Source organism: Lithobates pipiens, unplaced genomic scaffold, assembly GCF_037356315.1.
Source record: "Lithobates pipiens isolate NorthernLeopardFrog02 unplaced genomic scaffold, aLitPip1_a1.2 Scaffold_8, whole genome shotgun sequence".
NCBI lineage: Eukaryota > Metazoa > Chordata > Amphibia > Anura > Ranidae > Lithobates > Lithobates pipiens.
In genome coordinates this window covers 71,048,073-71,056,818 of record NW_027507903.1, presented here as the reverse complement: position 1 = coordinate 71,056,818, position 8,746 = coordinate 71,048,073, and the positions used below count along the sequence as shown (strand labels likewise).

Sequence of the window (8,746 nt, the reverse complement as noted above, 5' to 3'; positions counted from 1 at the left end):
GCCGATGAAGAGTTTTCCTTTTAAAAAAACTCCTAACCCAAGAACTGTTGTATCTGAACTTTCAGATTCCGACACATCCTCACATTCCTCTGTCTCTATTTCTTCCTCACAGGTAATGGACCAAACGTGCACCTCTCGGCAACATTCAAACGGACACCTTTTCACATAGCGGCACATCCGACTTGGCGCTGCCTGCGATCCCACCCAAGGCCAACTTGGGCCCGGGCCGCAGCCACCGCCGAGTTGAGTTTTCGCACTGCTCCAATTTTCACACAACCCGTACACGATTCCAAAAAGGATACGATAGGCACTATTCCAAAACAATTCAAAACCAATTTGAAATAATCAATTTGTCTTCAACTTCCCCTTCGCGCCCGCAGCTCGGCGGTGACATCAGACGCCCCTTGGCAATTGACGGGACAGGATCACTCGCACATTCCCTGTGTCCATTTTGGGATTCAGCGATACCTTAGAGGTAGGTTAATTTAACATGCCAACAAGCTGTACTCAGTCTTAACCAGGAGTTTTTCATTACACTTGCTGAAGCTAGATCTTTGATCTTGCATGGCATACCACATTTATTTCTTGTTTCCCCTCTTTCTAGTTATTTTATGAACCTAAATTTCCATTTTTGGACCATTCTGACAAACAACATGATGTTATCATGAATGTCTGGATTTGTATTGATTCAATTAACCCTTTCAGGTAACCAACACCGATTTTTTTATTCACTCATCTATTCAATTCCTTTCTTTACTTACTTTTTCTCTGGACTTCTATGTAAATCTTTTTAACCATCATTACCTATTGTTCCTCTCTGCAGACCCACAATGGCGACACACTCTCTCTGTTCATGAGCCATTAAGGCTTGTATCCAAACTCAATTGATTCTCAATGACATTATTTGAATATAGTATCAGGGGCGGACTGACCATTGGGCCACTCGGGCACTGCCCGAGGGCCCCATGCCACTAGGGGGCCCCATCAGGGGTGCCAGCCTCAGTAAAACCAGGGACAGTATGTAAAAATGTGTTTTTTTTTACATCTGTCTCTGAAATGTCCCTTACCGACATCCTTTTGGTATAAAAATCCTGAGATTATAGCTGCCCCACCTCTCCAGTACCTTCTCAGCCAATGGAAACATGTCTGTGTGTATACTGTGTGATTGTATACTGTGTGTGTGTTTGTGTCTACTGTGTGGCCCCATAATCTCTGATTGCCTGGGGGCCCCATAATCTCCTATTGCCCGGGGGCCTCATGAGTTGTCAGTCCGCCCCTGTATAGTATCGATACGGGGAGTCTTGGCGAATATGGTGAGACCCTATTCTAATGTACTTCATATGTACTGAATCTGTAATTGAATTCATGTGTTCATTCACCAACCATTATTTTCTAATTGCATTTTATGTAGTTTATATTATTTTACTTTATTTATTAATTAATATCTACTCATTGCATACCTTTGTTGTTTTAGTGTTAATCATTGGCTGCTTAAATTTCCCGAAGAAGCTCAAATTGAGCGAAACATGTTGAAAATCGCAGCTCATTTCTTTCTCTTCATGGACAAAGTTGGGTAATTCTGGAGTGGTTTCCCACGCTGTACTGTGCAAGATTAGTTTTATGAATGTAACAGTAAAGTTTTGTTACTGATTTTGTAAAATGTAAATAAAATTATATTTTTTATCTATTTCAATTGTTAATTGAGTCAATTAAACCAAATGGTTTGCTTTCTGTGATTTGATACCCTAAAAATCCCGGGATTGGTGACCCCCCAGCCCCCTCTTTGGCCCCCTTTTTCTCAATTTTTTGATAATTATTGGGACGTGGTATCCTTAATGATTTGATCCCTTTCTCTTAATCTTTTCAATTTTTGCTTAATTTTAGAACAGTGGCTCAATAAATACAGGTCATTCTTTTTTCCTTAGTTCGATGTGCATCCAGAACAGATGGTTTACCAAATAAATATAGTCTTTCACTTTAGAGTTACTTATTCTAAACTACATTTAGGCCTGTAGGCCATCAACAGTACAGGGCATGGAAAACATAGTTTGAGTTTGGGTACAAAGAAGAAGGTAAAACCAGACAGCTTATGGTGAGTTGAGCTTAAAGGAAACAAAAGTAGTGCAAGGATGGCCATAGATGAGTTAGTTTGTCCTATTCAACCAGTAGGTTAAATGAAAAAAAAACCTGACCCGATTCTCCCATCCGCACAATTGAGGTGGATGGAGGAATCCTCCTTGATGTGTCACTGTATTCTGACAGTGGATAGACTTTCCCTCCAGTCAGAATACACAGATCAGTGCTTCAGTCTATAGCCTGCAGTGCTGATTGAGTGAAACAGGGTGGTTGAACAGAAATTGATTAGTAAATGAACTTCTGTTTAGAATTACTTCTATTCAACCACAGCGGCCATACATGGATCAAAATTTGGCCAGTCCCTGCTGTCCATTTATGGCCAGCTTAAAACACAGATGAAACTTCTTAAAACAGAAGTAATTTGGGATAAGCAATTATTTGATATTAAACTGCATCTGTTCTGCAAACCAGACATTCTGAACACACAGTTGGCCAAAGGGAATAACAGAATTATAATTATAGAAAAAACAACAAAGGTTGAAAGGTTTGTTTCTTTGTAACATATTGCTTTTGCATGAAGGTATCTGTAAAGAAATAACAGCATGCAGCTGATATTGGCAAACATATGTACAATTAAATGAGTGTCTGTAATTTACTAATAAAGGTTGGATAAAGGGCACATACCATAAATGATAAAAATGAAGCAAAAAGAAATTAGGCCTTCATTATGAGCAACAAATTATTTAAACAGACAACAAAACTTGCGGGATCAGTGCCCCCTCTTCATCAGGAATACGTTTCTCATGTCACAGGTCCTGCATTTCCAACTGCAAAGACTAGCTTCACTGTGTTACACTTGTCCTCCTTTGTCACAGTTGGCTTATACTGTCCGTTTAGAATTTGGCTATTAGTTTGCTTGAACTGCAAAGTGGAAGGTTCCTTCTTAGGGTACCTACAGTAAATCACTAACTGGGTGACCTAGACACTTCCAATTAGGCAACACTAATTAGGTATTAGGTGCACTAGAGAGCAGCCTTAAATATACTTGCAGAATTAATTCACCTAAACAGGACTACAGCTACTGTATATGAATAAAATACCCAACTAATATTTGGATATCAGCTTTCCGCATCTAAGATATCTAAGCTAGTAATTTTAGTAAAGAACACAATGGGGTTGATTTACTAAAACTGGAGAGTGAAAAATCTGGAGCAGCTGTGCATCGCAGCCAATCAGCTTCTAACTTCAGCTTGTTCGATTAAGTTTTGTCAAAAAAAAAATGGGAGTTGATTGGTTTCTATGCTGAGCTGCACCAGATTTAGAACTCTCCAGTTTTAGCAAATCAATCCCAATGTTTTATCCAGCTGAGGAAACCATTACATTCCACGAAGAGGGGAAGATCTGCTGGTTTTGGATATATCCAGTAGACCAGATACATTATCAGCTGTGAAGGTCCAGGTATATTGAGGCAACTGTGATCAAAATATAACATTTAAAAGGGTATTAAACATTTAAAATGATACATTACTGATTCTTAGAGGTGAGAGAAAAGTGAATGGCTTTGGGGTATTACAAAGGATAAACTAACAGAGTGCACCCTCATCCCAATAGGATAAATTGAAGGGAAATGTTGAGATCCCTGGTCTCCTGTCAGAGATGTCAAACAGAGGGGATGTGAGGATGGGGACTATAACGGGGCACATATACTTAATTGGGAAAAGATTAGAATCAAAACATTATACGTATAAAACAATTTATTCAAAAAGAAAATACAATACAATATGAAGAAATATTATCTCGAAGATATGGGTCGCAATTTGTAGAGACAGGTGAGGTAATCGCTCAACTAGTTTCGCTTCACAGCTTCATCAGGACATTACCTACGTCTAGAAATACATGAATTTAGTATAACAAATCATTGAGTATACAAAACACAATAAAAGAGGAGATATATAAAGAAAGAAGAAACGATTTGATATGGAGACATGCTTAAAAGATTTGTAACGCAAGAGCGCTCATCCTACCTCTCCGGCCCTGCTCCTGAACTGGGTCAGGCTCGATGGCACAAAACAGGGAGAAAATCTTTCCCGGCGACTGGGAGGGGAATTTTCCAAAATGTCGACTACTGATCCAGGTATAGTAATCAATAACTATGTATAAAAAAATATAAAGTATGAATAAAAAAGGGGAGTTTCTCATTGGTTGAACTAAGATTTTGAAAGGAGAAAACCACGAGAGGGGGTGATGGTAATGAGGGATAAAAAAGTGTGAGTAGTTGTCGTGCCGAGTAAGAAATTAGAATATTTTAATGCAAAAGATGCACTAAAAATCACAAGGTCAGTCTTGATATCAGATTTTAAAGTGTGCAATCCAAGTTGCTGGATATAATAAATAACACCAGTGTGTACTACAGAATGAAAATAGCAGGTGAATGAAGTAAAATAAAATAAAGTGGATAAAAGTGACCCATCCAAGAAAAGTAAATAGACCATCAGGGTACCACAGTGCGAATCAGGATAATAAGAAAGTTTAAGTAGTTATAGAAATGCTTTCAAATATAGTTACCCCTTATTGAACTGAAAGGGGAAGAAGTGGATCCCGGAGGTATACAAATGATCTAATTGGACCACTGATGACATGTATGGGGAGTGTAGGCAGGTAGTGGATTAGAGATAGTTTTCATCCAGATCAATTACTTAGTGTACATGGTCTCTGTTCACCGCCAATGTCACACTATTGAGATAGAGGTGAAAATTATATATGTATATTACAGTCATCAGTATAAGTAACACATGGCTGAGTACAATGTCCTATAAAAGTCATAGTTTACCTGCACCACACATGCCCAAGGTCCCCTCCGGGGCCGGTCGACATGAGGAATTGGCGTACTAGCCGCCATTATATACCCCTCAACCCCGCCATAACCTCAGCGCCGTGTCGCCGGCGCATGACGTCGACGGGGTCAGGGGCCTGAACAGGACGCACGTCAGATATCGACGCGCGCATGCGCCCAGCAGAACCGGATACCAAAAACATGGCCGCGCAACTAACAGGTGCGTTGGTCAGGAAAGGTGTCCACGGCCTGCAGCGCACGCGCAAAACAAATGGCGCGCGCGCCTGCGCTCACTAGTGGGGAAAAGGAAAAACCAATCCCCCGATTCGTCAGCAGGACAAGAGGGGGGGGAGGGGGGGAAGAAAGACAAGTCCCACCCTCCAAGCAGATAGCAAGGATCTATACCCTCTCCGGTCCTCAGGCCCCACCAGCCGCCGGGAAATAAATCCCACAAGCGCCAGAGACTGCCCAGTAGCCCATTACGAACAGGAGCAGAAATATGGAGATGATTAGGAGGCGCTGTCACATCACTTAAAGATACAAGGGATTTAAAATACTTTTAAAGCACATATTATATATTTAAACTGAATACAGTACAGAAATTGACAATTTATAACACATAATATAAGATACATCAATAAGTCATATATAGAGTGATCTATACATTGGAACTGGAGATGGCACAGAATATTATTTTGCCATGGTATTTCACGGGCGGGGATAGGCAGGAGGGTGGCAAACGCACCAGGACCCCCTCAGCTCGTGACAAGGTTATCCTCTAAATAATCCCGATGAATGATTCCAGACAAAATCTCACGGGCCAAAAAATTTATTTGAGGATTGGAGAAGATTGTATATAAAGATATATTAAAAAATAATATTATAAAAAGGCTTTGAATGAGTTTGTTTTGTTAAGACCAGGGGGGACAAGTGCATTTAATTTTTCGATCCATAGGGCTTCTTTTTGTAGTAATATTTTATCCCTATTGCCACCCCTAATGTCAACTGAAACAACTTCAAGTGCCACAAATTTGATGGTCTCTACTTTGAATCGATGATGTAATCCAATGTGTCGACCGATAGTAGTTAATTTTCCATTAGTTGTATAATAGATATGGTCTCCCACCCTTTGCCTAAATTCACAGATAGTTTTGCCTACATAGTAGGCACCGTAATGGCATAGCATCAGATACACGATGCCGGTGGTGCCACAGTTAGCTAGGGGCGATAATCTATGATTTTCTCCATTCGGGAGAATCACTGATGTCCCTGAATATATCCAGGGACACATGGAACATTGGCCACAGGGAAAAGTACCTCTTGAGGTGGATCTATGAGGGGATTTTTTCTGATAATGACTGCTTGTCAGACAATCTCTGAGTGATCGGGCCTTTTGAAAAACAATTTCGGGAGTTTCCCTTATATATTGTGTGAGTATATGGTTTTCTGTAAGTAGATGCCAATGTTTAGTAAGTATAGTTCTAAATGTATCATGATGGGCTGAAAACTGTGTGATAACTTTAACTGTTTCTGACTGAAATGGATATTTTGATGATAGGCAACTCCTATCCTCATATTGATTAGTGGTTCCAAATTAATAACTACTGCAGTAGGGAACAGACACAAAAAGATACGCTCAGCATCTTTCCAAATAACCGTTCTCCTTTATTATGACGCATTTGAAGGCTTTTATACACATGATTACGTAGGTATCACATTAATATTACAATTGTACGTTTATGGTAACAAGGGGCGTTACATAGGCAGGCTTATTCTAATCAGAACTCGAAAGAATGCAAAACATGTACTGAAAACATTATTAGTGCCGTGTGCACAGTGAGGGCATTGTGCAATACATATAAAATAGAATACAATTATATACAGAACCTACAAATTTCCATTACAGTCTCCTCTCTTTTGATCAATATTTTGATCACTAACCATACCAGCTATCACCTTTAACCTGGAACCTCCACAGGCTTAGGTGGAGGTAGTCCTGACCAAAGAGGCAAAAACTCCATTGTGGAGAAAATAATAGCTGAGCAGCTTTTTTCATTACAAAATGACTTTTCACTGTGAAAAACAAATGATTGATAAGACATATTTACAGAGTACTGGCTGTACACTCCTGTGGCCAGAATGGCCTTCTAGCTTAATTGCTGGTATGCTGACTTATCAGCACATGTAAACACAGACAATTCTACATAAAATGGAAGAGGTACAAAAGATAAATATGACTTCAACATGGCTAAACTACTTTTCAAATATATGTATCCCTTACAATTAAAGTAATTGAATCAAAAAATACCCTAGACTGTGATCGCAAGAGGGAAACAAATCAAACACAGAGATTTCTTTCATTTAGTCATAGTACAGTGTCTGGTGTGGATCCAGGTGACTTTTCCTTCAAGTTTTGCAAAACTGTACATGAAATAGATGCTGTATTGAGTCTCCAAACATTTCCTTATATATAAATGTCTCTTAACAATCCACAAGTCACCTGGCTTTAGTTTTAGATCCTTCCAAACTTTTAGGATCTGGAATTGGAGAGAAAACACATAAATGAGTTTGTCAAAAACCTTATAAGATCAGCAACATTCCCTGTGAGATCCGAATGGAGGACTTTAGCTGCTGAGACAAAATATAAGCAAGTGAGTAACACACTCCCCAACCAAATCCCATAGGGAGAGAGTCCAACATCCCCTTAGGGGCTTGATAAAATATAATAAAACATTCAGGCAAAAGTTTTCTAGTGTCTTACTCTACTTTGTCCACTACATTGTAGACAGTAGGGGGTATAAAAATAAAACCTCAAAACTTCTAGTAAGGACTCCTATAAAATGATTTCCTCTGTTACTCTCTGTAGATTCTGCACTCTGTACTTAAAAACTACTTCTGAGAACACTTTTTTACTGTGGCCTTTGCAGTAGCATTTGCCACTCGACATCCATAAAACCTGTCCATACAAACAAAATACATACTCGTAAGATTCCTGACTTGGGCATCTGGATATATCTTTTTGTTATCTCTGGAAGGGATGTTCAGCTTTTGGTAACACCTTTGGTAACAGGTAAAACAAGAAGTGGTATGTTATAAAAACAACTGTGGAGAACCCTGGCTCTATCCCACGCTCATTTACTAAGGCAGCCATAACTACTTGTGACTGATGACACGGTCCATGTGTCAAGCTGAAGGGAAAAGAGTGTCTGGCAGACATAAATGATCACCTTTTCCAAAGTCTTGTTTCGTAAGAAGTTGCCCTCTGTCGACCACTTGTGCTTCTCGTTCTGGGGTCCTTAAAGTTGAATTATTAATCCCAGCTATACTGGGCCAGAACTAGGGTAGAATCTGTGAGCTGCACAGACCCAGCAAGTGTCCAGGGCTGTAAATGCAGCATCCTTAGAGTCGCCTGGTCTGCTTCCATATGTGAATTTTACTGTTAGTATGGCTACCTCAGCAAGAACCTGGAAGGCTGAAAACAGCCGATCAAATTAACTTGGCATGCTTGGTTGGTTTACCTGCCGAAGTAAAAACAAACTTCTGGCCCTTCAAATGGAACCAAAAGCTATCTATATCTTGACTATCTATATAAATATATACTCTTTTTATAGCTCACAGGCTTTTCTAAAACATGGAGCTCTGCTTCTTGAGCTGGGGAAAAAGGATCCAATGACTCTGAATACAGGAAATCCTTCTGGGTGATAAACTTCATCCTCGGTATAAAACCAGGAATAACACTACAAAAAAGTAAATACTCGGGTCTTCGGGGAGTGTGTCCTGCACTGGGCTCACAGCAGCTGATTCCTATGTCATCAATTTAACACATGTGTTTTTTCT

The 8,746-nt window shown here is 39.7% G+C and overlaps 1 long non-coding RNA gene across 1 annotated transcript; it reads left to right on the top strand.

The window, feature by feature from the left end:
• The first annotated feature begins 407 nt into the window (after positions 1-407).
• Positions 408-918, top strand: LOC143962999 (uncharacterized). Its single transcript, XR_013270857.1, has 3 exons — positions 408-475; positions 605-705; positions 824-918. It is a non-coding gene; the product is annotated as an uncharacterized LOC143962999 (long non-coding RNA).
• The last annotated feature ends 7,828 nt before the right edge of the window (positions 919-8,746 follow it).